Raw genomic sequence first — 20564 nt, 5'->3', positions numbered from 1 at the left:
TGGTGGTCCCAGCACATTACAGGGAAACTGCAGAAAAAAAAAAAACAGAGGGCAGATGGACTGTGCCCCTCTCCATGCACCAAAATCTGGGGGAAGAAGGGGTGATGCAAAGGCAGAGGGCTGGCAGTGATGAGAAACAGGGCTAACACAGGGTGCCAGGGCTGGCTTCACTGATAAAGCAACAGTAAAATAGCACAATATTATCACCTGCCAGCTCCTTCCTTTAATCTTCCTGAGTCTGCACATCCATAATTGGGGACTTGTCTCTACCATCTAGGGCACTTGGCAGCCTGCAGCTCTCCTCCCTAGAAGCGAGATTTGTGATCAGATTAAAGCCCATTTCATGTTCCCCTCGCTCAGGTCTCTGTCAGGCTCACTGCTCCCCCTGATGTTTACATATGATCGCTGACTCATTTCCACATGAAGAGCTGACATTTCCCTCAAATCCAGCGCAGGGGTCACTGGTTGCTGCGTTAAAGGGAAAAACTACAATGAAGAGATTTTTCTAATCACTGCATCAGATTACAAAGGAATGTAAATCACTGAGCAGCGTTTTTTTTGTTAGAAGCGAGAGCAAGGTTACTTCAGGTAGTTCTCAAGAGCATTTTGATATTTCACACGATACGCCCACGTGCAGAAGCTCACATGCGTTCACACACAGGCTCACACCACAGCGGAGCGCAGCTGTCGCTGAAATCATTAGGAGAAGTTCATCACAGCATGGAGGAAGGCGCTCTGATGTTGAGGAGGGCCTCCATCCCGTGCTGCACCCCAGAGCGCCCATCTGGTCTCCACAGGGTCACTTTCTGCCCTGTGCCTCTTCCTGCCTCTGATAAACTGGGGTGATGTCCAGCCTGTACTCTGGCAAGGGGAAGTATGTTAAAAATCCAGCAAGAGGAAGCATAGAAATAGGCAAGGCAGACAACGGACATATTACCATAAAGTTACTAACAATAAGCTAGGACCAGATTTATCTGCATGTCTTATAGGATGGTTATTCACATGGTATTAATATGTTGTATTACACATGATAAAATATTGTATTATTACTACAGGCTTACAAAAAGGTCACCCGATGTATTTAAACTCAGTTTCGTACTCTCCCCCTAATGAAGCTGGGACGGTTCAGGGGAAGAGGGGAAGGGAACAAACCAATAAAAGGATATAGCAAAATTTTTTCTCTTTTGGGACAAATGTTGCAGGGGATGGGAAAGAGGATGGAAATTGCCCTGGCCTGGCGCACCCAGCAAAGGCATTAAAGCTGTTACAGGCACTGCCTACAACGTCCCTGCAGTGAATCTGGAGAATACATTTTGCGCTTCTCGCTCTTTTCTGAGATTTTTGGAGAACCTTCTGCTAGGCACCTGCTAAAGTCCTGCTTCAGAAGAAAACAATGATTAAAAAATGAGGAGCATTTAAACGTGACCTGAAGCCCACTGAAATGCTCCAGAGGTGCAGCCCTGCTCCAGCACTTTGTGTCTCAAATGAAGACACAGTGGGGGTAGAGGAGGAGAGGATAGATGTGAACGGCCACCCCACTGGCCAGCAAACTGCCACCCAAATCAGACAGCACAGTCAAGGGAGGAAAAAAAAAACCAAACAAAACAAAAACCAAAACTGGAGCCCATAATAATTTTATGATTCTAATTTAACTTTTATGAACATGTTTTGAGCTCCTCTAGTCAGACTCTGGTATTGATCTTTTCAGTATTGTTAACTCATAACCAGACCATATTTGAAGACATAAACTTTAAGAGGGATAATAAAGAAAAGCCAGGCTGCACTGGCTTTATTCTTCTCAGCACAGGGACTGGGAGCTGTAAATCCTGCCGGAATCGGTGAAATTATGCAAGTGAAGATTAACTCCTGGCTGTGACAATTTTTGAGATATTGGGCACCAATTACATCAGTCTCTATTTGTAGTTCAAAGTGGAATTGTCTTGGAATATAAAGCAATGGCAGTGTAAGGAGCTAAACAAGGGGAAAGAGAGCACTGACTTCTCTCTGCCTCCATGTTTTTGAGAGATGGGCCAAACTGCAGCATTTCAACACATTTCTGGACCTGATGGAGAATCTCCCAAAATTACTCATTGCTGAGATTCAGGTTCTTCCTTCCAGCTCCACTCAAGGTCTGAGCTAAGCAGGAGCATTTAGATCTTGCAAATGGTGTTATTCTTTAGCGGGCGAGCTGACCCTAAGCACTAGCACGGGGTGATGGATATCCTGGCTTCGCTGTACTGCATGTCTGCTCTGTGTTTCAGGTCAGGGAGGTTCATATAGCTTCTCTGTGCTTCTGACTGATGGATAACATGAAAAGCCTAAATAACAATGTTCATGGGCTTTTTTTCTCTCCATGGTAACAATACAAGGACAGTTTTCCAGCCTCTGGCTGCTTCTGGAAAAAAAAGGAACATGAAAATAATATGACAGGTTTTCTTTGTTAAATGGATCCTAATCTAATGAAATAAGGGCAGGGGTGGGGAGACGCATTGCTTTCTGCCCTGCATATGCAAGATGTGAAAGGCATTCTCAGTTTGAGTATCAGGCTGAAAAATCTTGAGGTGAAACTTATTCAGTTCCTCTGAGGTCTGACCTGGCATTTGAATTTACAGTGCAGGCCGGTAAACTGTTGAGTTTAAGTGCGAATCTGCATCCGCTTGCAGACGGGCTTAATGGTCCTTGTGCAGACCTTACCCAGTCGGACACAGCTGGGAACTGCACATTGAATGTCACAGACAAAGGCGATGGTAAAGTCTCAAGAACTCAGTGACCTCTTTGTAAAAATGATCCACAGCTCTGTTTCCAGTTCTGAACAATCCCCTGAAATAAGTGAGTTATTGTAACTTCAGGTTTTGTTGCAAATGCTTGAAATAGCACAACTCTCTTTCCACTGAGCAGCTCCAATCCCCCCGACACCCTGCATCTCCCCAAGCTTGTCAAGGTTGGAATGCATCCCACGGCCCTAATTCTGCATTTTCTGTGACTCACACCACCCAACATCACCGTGCTCTCATGCCAGTTGGAATTAAAACACAAAGGGGATCTTCAAAAAAATAAAAGGCTGTGCGGTATGTCCAGCCAACAGCTTGGAGGGAACTCAGCAAAGAGCCACTGGAATGATTAGGGAACTCAAGGCAGTGACTTTTGAGGAAAGATTAGCATTGCTAAAAATAGCCCACGTGGGTAACTAATGACCAGCAGGGTCTGTGATAAAAGTCGCTGTGTATCTAAGGGTATAAATAATCAAGGATGGAATAAATTGTTTAGGGTGCACAAAGGGCAGGTACCAGAGTGCACTACTAGGAGCAGCAGCATTAAATATGGAAAGTATGGGAAGCAAAATGGGGACATCACCTTCTCTCTCCCTACAACTGAACTTTATTTAACTAGGACTTAACTAAAGCCTGCTACAGCCATTGGAAATTTCCCTCCAGTATGGCGGTACCCACTGCAAGAAGGTGCCAGCTACAACTTACAGTTACCTCTTCAGGATTTCCTTTAGAGGCACATGTAATCCAGGGCACTAGACTGGGAATCTCTCTTTTTCCCTCAGTGGCCTGTCTGCCCTGCAACACTGACAGTATCTGGAAGGAGCCAGATCCTGCTGTCTTTATCCAGAAGCAGCAGCTCACTGCAGCTGGCAGAGTTACAGCCAGAAGGGATCATTATGGTTGTTTAGTCTGACCCAGTGCATGACACACGGTCTTTCCGTCCTGCATCTGCTTCATTGGGTGAGACACGTACATACCATTGAACAGAAAAAAACACTGTATTTGTTGCTACTCTTTTCTCTGTGTGTCCTTAGAGTTACCATGGTATCAGCACAAAAATACTACGATGAGCTCTAGATTTGACTCAGAGAGAGATTTGCTTGTCCCTTCTTCACTCGTTTCTCCCCATCCTTTAGCCAGCCTCTCTCCCTGGAGGTCACCTGTACATCTCCGTGCAAGGAAATTGCCTTCCCTCTTGCAACGAGATTCGTTCTGAGGTTTCCTTTCACTGTTGGGGTCTTACCAGACAAGGACTATGTGTATATGTTAAGAAAATCATAGTAAGATATCCTACTGTCTTTCCAGGGCAGGAGACTATGTGCCTAAGAAAACAGTAGCTATGCTGTATTTTGGCTTTCTAAGGTTTTAACTGTGTTTGCTCATGATAAACTAAGGAAACAGACTCATAATTTCTGTGAAGAGCTCTTTGAAAAGCCGTGTCCAAAGTAATAAATTGTTCATTGTTAGACTAGCAGGGTATGTCTCATGGAAAATTTCTGTGGTGCCTTTTAGTTCTGGTGCTGCTCAATATTTTCATTAATAACCAGAATTATAAAATAGAATATAAAATTATTAAATTTAGTCACAACACTCTATCCAAAGCAACTAAAAGCACATTGGAAAACAGGCTTAAAATTCAGCACAGAATAGATGAGCAGGGATGGTCAACAACATAAATACAGAGTAGCGTCAACTGGTTAAATAACTGTATAAAAGGGGATCTGGAGTTACCATTAAGCTGAATATGAGTCAAAAATGTCACGCTGCTGAGAAAGGGGCAAACCATGCTGGGATACATAAACAGCTGTGAGGCCTGTGAGATGCATAAAGTCAGCTTTTTGCTGTCTTTGAAGTGGTGTGGGCTCAGCTGGGGAACTGCAGCCCATTACAGGCACTGCATGGCAGCTGAGGGGGGGATCAGCCAGAGAGATGCTGGAGGAGAGCAGTGAAACAACATCTGAGGTTTGAAGAACATGACCTACAAGGAACCGGTGAAGGAAATGGGGCTGTTTATCTTACAGCTGACAAGATAGGAAAGAGGGAAAGAGAAAGAAAAACCTACTGTCAGGAATAAAGGCTGCAGCAAAGAAGAGAATAGTCTCTGAGGCCGGTGCAGATAGGACAAGAAGTTACAAATTAAATTGCATTGGGAGCAGATACTAGGGTAAACCAAGTGATGAGAAAACCAGTGAAGCACTGAAATAAACTGTGTGACAAGACTGCAGCATGCAGCACAGCCAGCATTTAAGAACTGGCTACACAAACACCTGTCGAGCGCTATATAATACAGTCAAACCTGCCTTGAAGTAGGCAGATGAGCTGTGCAGTTCCTTCAGGGTCCTGTGTTCAAACATCCATCCCCTCCCACGTTACTTAAGCTACTAGTGCTTGTCATCAGTACAGCTTTAGCACTCTGTGTCACTCTGCTTGGTAGTAACCTTCATCTGTGCTTGAGACCTACGTGCCAACTCCTCTTCAGTTTAGAGGAAGACGACATTGGAGCTCAGTCAAGGAATTTTTGGGATGCTGTTGTGTTTTATTTGCACTGAGACCATACTTATTTTATTTCATCTGACAGCTGTTTCAGACCATTTCACCCTCTGCTGGAAGCATGATAAGGTCTGAAATGAGGGTTGTAAATAGCTGGGCAAACTGCACATTTAAGTCTAATTTTATGTGTAGCATCTTTTATTAATGTTGCAACATTTATTGTGTATTTTAAGTCATCATTTATTTTTATTAGAAAAAGATACTCTTATTGTATGTGCATGCTGCCAGCAAAATAAAATATTATGTTTTCCCCCCCCAGTATGATCTCTCATTAATCTTCTCTAAGTGCACAAGAAAGTGAAAAGCCAACGCTCTCAGTCCAAGACAGCACCAACACCTAAGCTCTTTGACTGAGACAATGTCATGTATCGATTCCACTGGGATGCAAAAGGGCTGCTTAATTGCATAAAGCAGCATATGTAAGGTGGGGGCTGAGGAAAGATAACACTCCCCTGTGACTTATTACATCTGGGGCTGATTAGCTCTGTTATTATATAATTAATTCAGAGGAGAAGCATAAAATATCTAGCAAGGACAATGAAAGCTTTTTCAGGTGTGTGCTGGCAGCTAAAAGGTGTGGGTAAGGCCAGGCACAGGAAGATAACAGTGCATTTTACACTCAATCTCCAGGTGCTTGCTCAGGTCAAGCTGTATTGCATCTTATTGATGATATAAAGGTTTTCCAGCAGTATAGTAGTGTATGCTGAAGAGCTCCTAGACCCCCGAGAAGCCTCATTCATTAAGAGTTTTGCTACCAGCGTAAGTAAATGAGTAATGGGTACAGTGATTTTTGTTTGATTTTCAGCTACTTCGGGTAACGTAGCTTTGCGTTAATTGAAAGCTTGAGTCTGACCTTGCATTAACTGGGGAGCAGATTATAAGGATATGATTGCTCATTAGGCTGGAATGCAGGTAAACTAGATCCCAGACGGTTTTGGTTCTGGGCATTTTGATAAGACACCTGCAAGCGCTGGCTATAATAATAATGAAGCCACGATAGTGGGGTTAATGCAAACATGGCACAAATATAAACAAGTAAATGCTGTAACAACTGAACATGGGGTATGATAATGTATACAATTAAGGAAATTAATATGTAAAGTAGATACATGGTGTATAAAAGAGCACACTTAAGGCTAAGATGTCTCCAAAGCTCTTTTCCCCAAGATACTGGTTTCAACACTGGGGTATCATCTTGTCATGCCACACCAAGAAGTCTGTGAGCACATGAAAGGAAAACTGCCTGCTGGCTGATTCTGTGTGTCAGAGCATTACTTTGATTTTAATGATAAAGAGGGCTCATTTACCTCTAGCTCATATTTTACCATGCAGGTGTGCAAAAACCCAAGTTCCAATTTCAGGTACCTGTTCAGACAGGTGAGCCGGCAAAGGGAGGCCACCTGGCCCAGCTGTATCCAACCGTCTGCCGTCACAACCACCTCTGTTAGCATCACCTCACCGTGAGGGTTTGGCAATACCAGGACAGGTCTGCTTGTATAGGCCTAGCTGGGAACATTGGGTTTGTAAGAAACTGCCTCCATTTCCCTCCCAGAAAAACCTCCTAAAAAAAGTGTCTCCTTTCTGAGCTTACCTTTACCCAAGCACATTGCAGTACCTAGGAAGCATCCGTCATGGAGAGAGAAGTTCTGGTCCAGATGCTGCCAAATGCTCCACAGAAACAGAACCCACCCTCCCCAAAGGTTTTAAGGCTTGATGGCTTTTTAGTCTTTTTCTAGTCGTCACAATTAAGGCCCTGTAATCAGCTGCATCGACACTGCAATCAGCCCCAGCAATCAGCCTCCTGCTTCTGATGCGATGAACACCGGGAGGGTCCCATGGAGTCAAGAGACTAATTGACCACGGTGTTAAAAAACAACAAAAAGAGGAGAGGGTGGGAATGCATTTATGTCCCCAGATATAGGGGGTCCAGGAAGGAGGCTGGTACTTTGCTGGGGCCTTTGAAGCTAGTCTGAATTTGCCAGGTGGTTTGTATTTGTTGTGAACAAGGGCTGTAGAAGTGTACTGGCTTGTGTCACCCAAGAGGCTGATCTGATCTAGCTCTGCATGAGCCCGAAGTGAGAGGGGACTGGTGCATGGGTTGCTCGGGGATGATAAGTACATGTGGCTGAACTGCATCAAAATTACTATCAGAACTAACTCTTCATCCAACATTTGTTAGAGGAACCATCCCAAGCGTTCAGTTAGTGGACAAGCCTTCCATTCTTTCTGGCAGTTTAGGTTTGATAGGTAGACATAAATCTAGGATTGCTGACCTCCTGTTAAATATTTATTATATGTATTTTCATGGCCCTTAAAGTCCAACTGGGTCCCCGCTTTGTATCAAAACGAGAAAACAGTCATACGATGAAGGCATTCTGCGTATGAATACACTAGCTTCTCCGAGTTACTCTTCATTTTACCCACTTTTAACACACCCAGCTCACTGCTGGCATTTTCTTTGCCCAAGGCTCCATAACAGAAGCAGATAGGAGGTAGTTGAGACACAGAGGGGCTATGGTTCTGTTGGATTTCATCCAGGCCATGGATGGAAATTGGCAGTGTTCCTGCCTGAGAAATCATCTCCAACCAGGAAATCACCTTTGAAAAGGAAAGATTTGTTCTTGTGTTTCAGATGTATCACTTGGTTTGTTTATTGACCCATTAATTATCAGTCTGTGCCTTTTGACAGCCAGGGCAGAGCAGCATACTGGGGATGATTGTTCCAGTGACTCTTGTGAGATAGAAATAGCAGAGCTGTCCGGCCCAGTCACTGTAACAAGGTTATAATGTAAAGCACTGAGCAATTAGCTGGGAGATTTACCTCCCTGTCTTAAAAGCATTTTTATTACTTAATCAATCACAAGCGATTTATAAACAAGGTTGAAGTTTTACACGGAGCCATAAATCTGCCCTATTTGCTTCCATGATAAAGCAGGAAAACCAGACCTGAAGTTTCAAAAGACATTTGAAATTAAAAAAAATTAAATCAATTAAATCAATTTAAAAAAAAATTTAAAAAAAAAATCAAACTACCTCAAAAGAAGATAAATGCTTTTTCAAAGGAAGGAAAGAAGGATTTTAGAAGAGGCTGGAGGAAAAAAGTCCATCTGTCTGTCTATTTGCTAGTCTATAACATCCATGAGAGCAGCTTGGAGTAGTAAAGTGAAAATGTGAACTGTTTGGGGCAGGGACTTCATTTGTCCGGGCACGCCTTCCTCAAGCTGGATTGCAGCCACTGAATGCCAGCACTGTGTAATTGCAAAATAAAAATAATAAGAATGCTGAGTCGACAACAGCATGTGTGCTCCCAATGCCCTTTTTGCTTTCAGAGCTCCTGACACAGTGCCAGGACAGGATGGCATTAGGAACCTGTTAGGTAGAGATACAATACTTGCTGCCTCCAAAGAGAGCTTCTCCAAGCCACAGGAGTGCCTAGACCCTCCTCATTTTATCTTTTGATTTGTCTTGTCATTAGAAGAAGGTTACTGGAAATAATTTTCTCATGGCATTTCTGCATACCAGAAGTCCCTGACCGCGTGGTGTAACACAGATACACAAAGGGACATGAAGATGCTCTGGTCTGAATCCTTCCTCAGTCACTGAGGCCAGAAGGGTGTTTTGCATCCCTACACCACTGCTGTCCCAGCATATATTGGTTGGACCAGTTAGATTTCCATACTGAGCCATTCGGATCGTTACCTTGGTATAGATGGAATCAGCACTTGCTGGCTGAGTGCATTTTAGCTGGTTTGGCAGCAGTCCCAGCTCTGCCAGTCCCTCTACCTCTGACATTCAGTGTCTCAGCAATACTGCTGACTTCTGCGAAACTGGGGCAGTGATACAGACATGAAAGGCCCGCTTTGGAGAGAGCTACTGAAGAGCTCTGTACTGCACTACACGCAAGAGCTAGACTGGAGGCTGTATTCACCTCAATTTGTGGTGATCTAATTGTTCCAGCATCAGCTTTTTTTCTGGTTTTGACTGCTCTGATCCTACAACTCCCAGTCCTGATTCTTCTGCCATTTCCCACCCCACCTGTCAGCTCATGATTTACGCCTTTCCAAAGCAGAAACATACTGATTTTGATTCAGAACAGCATTCGTTCTGTACCTCCCTTACTTCTATTAACTGCCCAGGATGCAGATTGATGGAAAAAACAACAGCCTTTCTGAGAGGGTGATTTTAGGGGAATAAATGGAGAGGATGCCTCTTGTGTTTGCACTGTGTTGTGAGTCAAAGGCAGGTTTACATGGGACAATAGGGGGAGCTTCATCCAACCCCACTCCAACACATCTGTGACTCAGGAGATATGGAAATCTGTGCTGCTCCCCATCCCCAGACAGCTGCACCGAGCTGTGGGGAACACCACCCTTCCTCATCCTCGGGGCAGTGACAGGACTCTGAAATGCCCTACAACTCCAGGCAGTCACCTCTGCCCTATACTCCTTGCTCAGACCTTGCTTGGGTCACTGAAGACAACATGAAGCAGCTCAGGGAGGCACTTTGGACTGGATAGGTTTTCTCATACTGTCTGCCCCCTGTTTCAGGTTCATCTGTAGAGGAGGCAGCAGCAATTCTCTATAGCTCCATGGTGACAGGAAGGAAAAATTGCTTAGATTAATAGACCTGTTTCCAAGGTATTCCTAATCAAGGTTTCCTCTCCCCGAGCCAAGCAGGAGCCTCCTATGTTGGGTGGGCACTTTGGAGTTGCAGCGTCTGCTCCACCTGCAGTGCTGCGGCTGAGCCCCGAGGACCTCTGGGTGAACACAGGGTCTGCTGCGTGGTGGCATCGCATGCGGGTCTCACATTTCAAGACCTAATAGGAACAAATGTGTCATCACGTAGTTCAGTCATTTAACGGCTCTGAGTGTTTTTGACAAATAGGCGCTTCCTGGTTTCAATCCATACACTTTTATTGCAGATAATGAAAGACAGGTGCTCGCTAGTTCAGCGCTGGGGACTTGCGTAGCTGAAGCACAGCTTTTGCTGTGATATGAAAAGTCACAGTCAGAAACTGTCACCCTTGCACCTTTTGGGCACAGATTCCTGCCCCATCCTGAGGTTTAAGAACATATTTAACCCAAGTAATGAAAGTCATAAAAATATAATAAAATATTTATAAAATTAACAGAAGGAAAATTGTTGACCCATCTGATCCTTCCCACCATAATAGTCACAAATAGCAGGGGCACACCATCCTTACAGTATACATAGCATGGGTTTATCATCGGATGATTTACTGTCCCAGCCCACCACACTTGCACACTGCCTTCCTAACCGGCACTGAAAAGCCAGGATAGGTTTGACTGCATCCTGGCACTTATCATCAACATTATTTATTATTGATCAAATACTGACAAACGCTTTCAATGTTCTACAAACATAAGAAGATAAAGACCTTGCCCCATTCAATATGCACATTGTGTTTGACTCTGAAGGGCACCAAGAATGCCATTAAAGTCAATAGCCATTATCTTCTCAGGGGAGCATCCATGGACAGACCAACTCAGGTATGTGTCATTCTCGTGTTGAAGGCCAGTTACCATGTGCTGTGAATGAGACTGTCCTCAAAACTGTGCTCAGTCACAGCCTTTTCTTCTATGAGGGCATGCTGGGATTTAACACGGAGGGGTGGGGAGAAGCAGGTGATGTGGCGCAACATCCATGTTCTGATAAATACTCTGGAAGACAAAGCAATAAGTCAAGACAGCAGGGCCTCGGTATCTAAGCAATCTGAATCTGACCTACTCCTGCTCCAGAGCACACCGCAACTGATGGGTCCCCAGCAGCTGTGGGAGAAGGTTGCTTTTCAAGATTGTTCTAAATAAATACTGATTAACTAGGAATTTTATTAGTAGCCAACATGGACTATTTAATTTCTTTATAGTGTTGAGCTGCTGTTTGTCTGAAAGCAGACTTTCTAGTGAGGTTCATAAGGCATGTTCAAATATGTGCTAAAAATGCTGCAAGAGTAAACAATTTTGGCATCTCAGCATTTGTGAGTCCAATCCTTCTGGAGACCGAAAGTGATCTTTACTTCACTGAGTATTCCACAAAACCCAGAAAGATTTTGGGTGAATTTCAGTGAAAATTCATGAACATCTTTGAATTACCCAACCTGTTCCATACATGGCTACTGCAAAGACTGGCTGAATCAGCACAGGTTTCAGGGGTGAATTTTACAATAGTGTGCTGCTTCCAGATGCACAGATCTTCAAGACCTCCTCAGCTTGCAGGTCTTATGTCTTATTTTGCAGGTTTTTAAAATTGCATACAGGATCTAAAAAGAAATATTCCATTTATTTATGTGTCCCTGCACTGTGACATTTCATGAGCTACTGAAATCAGATTGTGTGGCAGGTTTTATTTATTTCCACTTTTTTATAGTATAAATGATAGCTTGTACTTTGCCCTGTTTCCTACCCCCAGACTGGCCTCAGCAGCAATGCACATCCACCCAGACTCTTTCAAATGCTGAAATTTAGATACATTTACTTCCCATGCCACTTCTCCCATTTTTCTGAGTTGCAGGCAATTGATTAATACAATAAGCCTCATCAACTGCAAATGCAGTACAGCAGCTATCAAGCTAATCTATCTTATTTCTAAGCAGTTTTTTATCATGTAATTATTGCAATTATTTTAACAGACAAAAAATTTTAAGTACTAGGAGCTTGCTTCTCCACTCAAGCCAGAAATTAGCAAAAGAACTTTTCTCTTGTTTATTTAAGCACCAGAAGTAGTATTGGATTTTCAAAAGGAAAAGAGCGTATCACAAGTTTTACAGCTTTTGAACACAGATTAGCTTTAAACTGTGGAAGAACATGACTGAAATGAGGGGTAGTCAGAGTAGCGGTTGCTGTATCTATGATGGGATATTAATCACCAACTTGTAAGGAGCAAATATGAACAGTGGATTTTGCTCTCAACTTCCATGAACAAAATCAGAGGGTGTTTGGTGAGAGTGAGGATGAAAACCAATACCGTGGCAACTGTTTCCCTTATGAATATAACTCCAACAGCTCCTTGGATTGTATCTTAATGCCTAACCTGCAGTTTATCACTGAGCTGTGGTCAATGATGTAAGGAAAGGAATGAAACACTGCACTGTAGTCGCCTTTCTGAATTCTTTACTTGTCAGGTCATTTTTCTTACAATGTTCGTATGATGCTAAACAGGAGGTGGTAGCAAAATGGAAAAATCAAACTCACACATGAACGAATGTTGCTCTTATTCAGCAGGATCCTTTGCAAAACATATTTTTATTCTTCAGAACACAGTTTTATGTATTTGATTTTTTAAAATAAAGAATCTATGTGAAACATTCAGTTTTGATATTCTTCACTTTCCCTTTTTTCCTCAGTTTTCTTTCTCCGACCTATTTTCCCTCATGTTTCTTTTTCCCTGTTTATCACAGAAAAGGAGGCTCAAAATAGGGATAAACAATACATTTTCAGAGACTTGTTCACATCTAGAAGAAAGAAAATGTAGTCAAGTTCAACAGACATTATCAATAAAAAATCCACTACTTCTCTGGGAAGTGATTAACCACTGATTGCAAATAATGTGGAGTCTTTGCTAACTGTCTTCATACTTCTGCCCTTACCTCTAACATATCAGAAACTGGCACAGCTGTGAAAAGGTCTCTGGGGACAGTCAGTTTAACTTCCAAAGCTTGTCTCCTTAATATTACGTTTCTCAAATGCTGTAAAATAAGTGCCTGAAACCTTTCTGTGCGGCATTGCCGTGCAGAGCTCAGTGTCACCACGGACTGAAGAACCTCTCAGCTATTTCCAGCTCTGTGGTTCTGTGATCCGCAAAGAGGGTTTGAGCTTTTGTGAATGTAAAAGTCTCTGAGCTCTACTGCCGGTGGGCAGTGGGGATGCAGGAAGGCACAACATGGCTGGGCATTGCTCCTCCGCTCGCAGCCCATCTGAACACATGCAGTCATACACTCACCCTTGGGCTCATCTACCAGCCAGGACAGAAGTTTGTCATCTCACCCTTCCCAAAATCTGCTCTGCGAAGATTTGGCCTAAATGTCTTCCAAATGGGTCCCCAGTCTGATCTTCAGTCAACTTAATTCCACCCTTTTTCACCATTAGGCTTTTTCCCAGCTCTCCAGACTAGGGCAGAGAGCAGAGCAAAGAAACCAGGCGCTATGTCATGAGCAGCAGAAATATTCCACAGCTTGCGGCCCTCCCTGACACCTGCTGTCTTGGATGTACATTTTACCCTATATATCATCTCTAAATGGGAAATGGACAGGCATAGCCATGCACGCGTACTTCTGCCTTTCGATGCCTGTTGCACCTGTAAAAATCATGCCTTTTATGCCCATGGGGCTAGTTAGTCTGGATAGCCAAAGGATCAGTGAGATTCTGGGTAAGCACACTCCACACTCATAAATTAGGTGCCAGCAACTTTGGAAATTGGCCCTTGGCATCTCATAGCACGTTCCCTTCCACTCCCTTACTGCAAAGCTGTTATGGGATTCACTGGGGCGAGAAGCATTTCTAGGGACTGTGAGCCAGCACAAAATGCACTTCACTGTATCTTGCATAAAAATATGATCTTTTAGTGTGCAGGAACTTGTTACGCCAGCTTTGTCAGAGTTGGTTTCTTCTCCTTGCACCCTGCTAGACTCTCTCCTGCTTTCAGAGCAGGAGCTGTGATGCTCCTTGAGGAAGCTCCTGCCACCTGGAAGGGTCAGGCTCATCTCTCCCTCCCTCATCAGCTCTCCATTTCTTTTCCACATTAATTTTAAAATTAATTTCTCCTGTTCTCCTTGCATTTACCTCTTAATTTGGCTCATACTGTGCTATTGATCTTATAAATGCTGAAATTTATTCACAAGACAATGTCTTTACAGCTCTACAGTCTTTTCTGTATGTTTGTCTCTTCACTGCTTTGCCTCATCTCATTCTAAAAAAACATTTTGCAATCCAGTCTCTATAGAAGCCTCCTTACAAAGTAACTTTTTGTTGTATGTTATGGAGAATATCTGCAAAGCTCTTATATTGCTGCATGCAGGATTTTAATTCCAGCTCGTGAACGTGTTTCTCTGGAGTCCCGCAGCTCTGTAAGTGGAATTACTTTGATAACTAAACTGCTAAATCAACACTTGTCTCACTCTCTTTAAAAAATAATTAAATCAACCCTCCTTCACCTGCCACTGAAACAAACAGAAAACAGACAAATTAGGTTCCCTTGCTGTGACTCAACATTTTCAGCAGTTACCGAATCCTGTCATGATTAATTTTTTCTCTTCTGTGAATAGTTCTAAATTCCCATTTTATGCCAGAAGTAATAGAGGTAGAATTTTCATTTCTTCCTACTTTCATGTGTTTCTGCTATTTGAAAAGATTTCAGAAACCAAAGAAATGGACGGATTAGCATTGAGAATGGGACAGCGGGGCCAGATAAGGCTGGGTCACCGCGCAGCCCCAGTCCGCACAAATGGAATAGCACTGCTATCTGGTGGCTGCTCCATGACTCATGGAAAACGCCTTGGTTGTCTCAGGCCTCCGTTTGGAGGACAGGTATACAGAGCGTGGAGGTTTGTAACACAGCTGATCCGAGCAAAGAAGTCAAGGATTAGCCAGGCTGCTGAGCTTAAACTTGCTTTGACTGACAGGAAAAAAAAAAAGGAAAATAAAAGAAAAAGAAAGCAGAGACTGTAGTTGGGAAGGGTGTAATGGGGAGAATCTATTTGCCAGATTGCTGGGGGACAGGGAGGAGAGGTTTGCAAAAAGTTGTTTTCATGGTGACAGTTTCCTGATTGTCATCAGATTTCATTCCGCAAAAAAAAATGAAACAGATAATATCAGCACGTCCCACTTGTAACAGTCTCAGAATTGAAAGCTGTCATGTTGTTGCTCAAAACATGGTTTTGAAAAGAAAATGGATGTTCCTTTTGTTAAAAAAAATATTGTTTTAAAGAGCTGACATCTGAACTAAATGTTTCAATTGTGTTGAAGTGTTACACTTTGACCCAAGATCAATGGGAATGTGGAGAGGGTTCATTTGATAGAGTGTTTCCAGTCTTTTCAGTCCCATCTTAGCCTGGTGGCAAAATCAGACTCAAAAAAAAATATATTTTCAAGCAAAATACCAGGATCCCAGCCAGATTTTGTCAAGAAAGTAATTTGGAAGGAAAAAGTTGTTAGAAACAGTGCAGATCATCACTGCAATTTAGGTTTTTGCCATACAGAAATGAGCCAGCCATGGGGTTTGGATCCAGAGGGATGCCCATGAGTGGGGCTGCTCCCGGTAAACCAGCCTGTAACCATCCATCCAGGCTGAGGGACTGCAATTCTGTATTGATGTATTGATGTGTCACGAAGAGGTCTGGACTTGTGAGCTGAAGATGTTAATTACAGCAGATGCATACCTCGCCTTGCGTTTGACCGTCAGAGTAAATGTTGGTATTGACTGAGGTGAAATGAAGCAGTGAGATCTGTTCTGCAGAGATTGTTTGGGGACTTTCAGGCCCATCTAAGGAAGCCTTGCTTTCTCCTTGACAGTTTAAAGACCAGACACGAACAACTGTGACTGTGACTTGCTGCTCTAAATATAGAATAACACAAATTATCACATGCTGACAGGTTTCAGTTCCATGGATGACTCTGCCAGCAAGGCCTTGAAAGCATCTCCACTTGGCCGTCTGCAAACCGAGCAGATAAAGCTCTCTGTGAATAACGTGGTGAAACCAGTAGTTTTCTTCATTGTATATGCCAGCTCTTCCCCATCCCTCTTAGGGTAAACTCCACCCATACGAACACCCTACTCTTTCTTGTCACAAGATAGGTGCTTTTCTCATTGACATAACTTGATGGGTAAGAATTGCACCCCTGCATTAGGCAGTGCCTGATTTTTCTCTAATAGCAACGGTTATAATTCTATGCCTGGCACTATCACGTACATAAATCTGGCCCTGCGGACCACCAGCCAATGTATTTTCCCACTTCCCACACAATTAAAGGTGCCAACGATTTTTTTTTCCTCTTAAGTCACACTCTTGACAATTTTACAAAAACTGTATTATGGAGGGAAAGAGTTAGCACCAGATCAGCAAGTCGTGAAATGTAATAATGTTGAGATGTTTTGCATTCTGGCATTTCATGCAATTAACCTTCTTAATGCAAATTTATTACAGCTTTGAAAGAAGCATTGTTTTGAATAAAAAAGGAAATTCTCAGAAAGCATTAGAAAAAAACATTCTAACTATTTCAATGCTAATCCTCAAAATATTAGTTGGGAGACTTGTAATACAATAATTTATGTCATCTCTTTATGTACAAATTTTGAATAGCAATTGGCTGTATAAAACAGCCATTGTCGTGTGCTGCAGAGTTAACCCATTGTCTGGAAAATCCACCTTGTACTCAGCAAAGGCGGGCAGTGCCTGCTGGCCCATTACCAAAGAGGACTGTCATTGAGATTCAGCAATGAGGACACACATTTAGGCCTCAAAAGCAGTAAAACTAGTCCTCTTCTCCACGTTCCCCGCAAAGCTGTGTCTAACTGGGATTTCCCCTGAAGGAGCACAAAGTCAGAAGCTGTTAAGAGTCGGGTCTTCTGTGCTTGAAGGACTCACCAATCGACAGATGAGCAATGGGCTTCTCCTAGCAATGGGGATGGCACCCGGCTGTGGGACCAGCCGCAATAAAAGGAAGTTGAGTTGTGGGTGGATGTAGTGGGGGGAAAAGGTGGTGATTTAAAGAAACCAAAACCTGTAAAGCAGACTCTCAGGAATTACCAGGACTCCGACCAAACACACAGTAGCAAGGAAAACAAACAGAGCAGGCAAATGCAGACAGGTTTTATCCTTCTGGGACGGGTTGGTTTGTATTTTCTTCATAAAGAGTTACTGTGTTGAGAACGCCTGGAAAACCCTGGGCTGTTTGTTTTGTTTTATTATCGTGTGTCCCTGGAGATGTAACTGCAAACCCGGAGGGAGCGATTCATACCACCAAAGTTAGGCAGCTACCTCAGGCTACCAAATTAGGAGTCTTATCACCTGTCCAGATAATCATGGAAAAGAGCAAGGGCACTTCAGTTTGCCTAGGATACAAATTACCCTCCAGAAGCCCTTATCTGTCACCACTGGTTTTACGGGGAGCCTGGGGCAATCAGAGCTGTGCGGAGTGAGTCTCCCTGATCCCCCGGCACCACGGGGTAGAGCCATGGGAAAGAGCACGCTTAAGCCACAGGAGAGCAGCTGGACCACGGAGCCCAATTCTGTGATGGCAAAAGACCCTCTGGCCACAAAGTGTGCCATAGCAGGACGCTCCCAAAGTTGCCTGAGGTGTAACATAAAAGTCTTTGTCTTATCATGAACTAACCTTTTCCAATGTGAAATTATTCTGCCAGCAAACCCCCAGCCAGCAGCCTCTGCCTCCAAGTCTCCTACGTAGAACGCGGCAAGCTACAAAGTCTTTTTTTTTTTCTCATCATTTTGTATCATCTCCTGGCAGAATGAGCATTGCAACAGGAAAGACCTTGTCCCCTTGATCCTTTCCCTGCTGATGCCTCATATCTTTTACTTACATGGCTCCATTAATGCCTGGCTTTGAGCACATGAATGCGGGTATTTTGTGAATCTCCTTCACTCCAGGGACTGGGATAACTCCTTAGTCAGGGTAGAAAAGCATATAAACAGAATATTTAAATGACTGTTAACGTCAGTTATACCTGAACAAAGAACTGCAAATGGCCCTGTAATGTGCTTTATACCTGCTTCTTCTCTTAGATTGCACTGCAGGCTGTTTACAATTCACAATCCACATATCCTTGCATCCGAAATGTCTTTCTTTCTCACTTACTTCCTGATTAAGTGACAGAGTCTAATCTCAGCACAGCCTCCAAAAGCGCAGCAAACACAAATCTTCCCAGAGATAAGCAAAATAGCTGTTTTATTTATTTTCATTCTTTTGCAACTTGATATTTGCATATTAGAGTAGTTGTTGGGGGGAGAAAAGTCACGGATGCAAATTTGACATTCAGATGTCAGATCCGCCATAAATAAGGTCAACTGTGATGAGGATACTTGCTAGTCTCCAATTATAGGTCTCTTAATGCATAAATAACGCTCATGCGTGGCACCTGCCATTGGAGCACAACTCATAAAGAAGATGGTAATCAAAGCCAACCCAGCTGAAATTTGCCCTTCTTGCTGTTTCCTGGCTTTTTGACCTGGAGGAGATTAAGACGTTGACCTGAAAGTGGCTTGAATCACTCAGTGTACATAGCTGGTTTCTGCCCAGCCCTCCTGGATCAAAATGTGTCCTGTGTCACCTTCTCCCTTCCCCAGGCACCCTTCCCAGCCCAGAGCAAAGAGTGGCCTAATTTTACGAACTCGGGCGAACCCATCTCAGGTTCCAGCCCAGGCTCTGCCACCTGCAATTCAATCCCAGTGGAAAGAGGACCTTGGCCCCTTCCAAACAGGGCACTGGCCACCACTGTGAGGACATGTTCTTTCAGCCCATCTTCAGGAGCCCACAGGGTAGATGACACTTTGGTGTGAGAGGCTTAGTGCCTTGGAGAGGGCTGACAGACTCATTGCTTGAGCCTGGCAGAAGTGCCAGAGTTTGACCTCCTGCTATATTTTCCCAGGCAAATAGCTCCCTGCAGGGCTGTATGCTTCCGATTGCATGGCACTTGCAGCTGGAGCTAATTGGTGGCTCCTTTTTATCACCTCTCCAGTATCATCTGGATAAACTGGTTCTATCACTCTACAGCCCCAGAAATGTGAGTAGGGTAACAGGCTGAAGATGAGAACCCAGGGCTGGCTGCCAAATACTTCTGGGGCTTGTTCTGTGGGCATCTTGGTTCCTCACTAATACTTTTATCCCCTCTCCATAAATCTCTGTTTGCATCAGATTGGTATTTCTTGCTTTTTTTAGAGCAGTGCCATGGCAGTTCCCCAAGCTGGAACCTCTGGCGCAACCTTCAAACAGAAAGCGAAAGGCTCTCACGACCAGCAAGGCGATATGGCGCAGGCAGCAACACGCACAGGAGCCTCCGAACACCTGGGTTCTTTGCCTGGTTTTGCCTTTGGCTTTCAGGGAAATGCATTTAGGCTTTTTATGCCTCAGTTTCTCAGGAGCTGCTTGCAGCCATCTTTGTAAGATAATGGAAAGCTTTGTGGATGGGAAATACACAGCAGCAATGGCTTCCTAGTATCAGGGTGTGACACTTTTGTCTTTCTCAGATCAGGGCAATAAAGTACTGATGTAAAGAGAAAGGCAGCAACAGTTAACACTAGGAAAGAATTGACTTCCATACAGTACAATAACCTCCTTTGGGCTTTTCTCCAGCTCTACCTTAATAATCTCCCTTTTATTACCCTTTATATGAGTTTCAAATTCCCTGGCTGCAGAGGCTGGCAGAGACCGAGGTGGAGCTGCTCTTCTGAGACAGCCCTTTTGGATTTTTCCAACCTGGCGACCGTAAGCTGGAGTTCAGAGCAAAAGCTATGGTGAGAAATGTGGGCAAAGAGCAAACCTGCCCACTGCTCTCCAGCCTCTGTGTCTGTCCTTGAGGCAGCAACATGCACCCCCTGGGGTGGTGTTATCTGGGGTTACGCAAATGCACTCGTTGGGGCTACTCTGGGGCTGAAGATGGAGACTAGCAAGCCAGAGGGCAAGGGACTAGCAAGAATAGAGGGCAAAAGAAAAGCAGGAGCTCCCTGCAGCTGAGACCTGCAAATGCTAAGCACTTGCAAAGCTTTGTTTACAAGCAGCACAAAAAAAAACCTGTGGATTGAAATCAGTCTTAGGATAGCTATAAGAGCAGCACTGCTGTGAAAACCATTGGCCCCCAGCATCAAGAGGAGCCTTTCAGCCTTTTCCTGGCCTTGCCAGTAAGGTGTTTATTTAAAGTTTCATAAGAGGGCTGAGCTCAGAAATGTCTGGATAGGGAAGGAGGAAACAGGGGTAAGCAGAAATTTTCTCCCTTTTTAAGAAGCATTGGTGAGCTGTGAACCCTGGAGCATCCGGCATCTTTGCCTACCTGGTCATTCTGTATCACTGTAAGGGCTTCCCTCAGCACTCCTGCAATGTGATCTGTGGAGTTACCCCTCCTGTCTGGGAGAGCATCTCTCCTTCCAAGCCCATGAGACATGTGCAGTGGTCAAGTGAAAACAAGATAAAATCTTGGGTAACTGATAAAGTTAGTGCAACACCACCAAACCTTGGATTACTGATGAAGCCAGTGTAAAAATCTGGAGATTAGTTTTAA

This window comes from Phalacrocorax carbo, chromosome 7, assembly GCF_963921805.1.
Source record: "Phalacrocorax carbo chromosome 7, bPhaCar2.1, whole genome shotgun sequence".
NCBI lineage: Eukaryota > Metazoa > Chordata > Aves > Suliformes > Phalacrocoracidae > Phalacrocorax > Phalacrocorax carbo.
The sequence above is the reverse complement of the archived record's forward strand: the minus strand, read 5'-3'. Positions refer to the sequence as shown.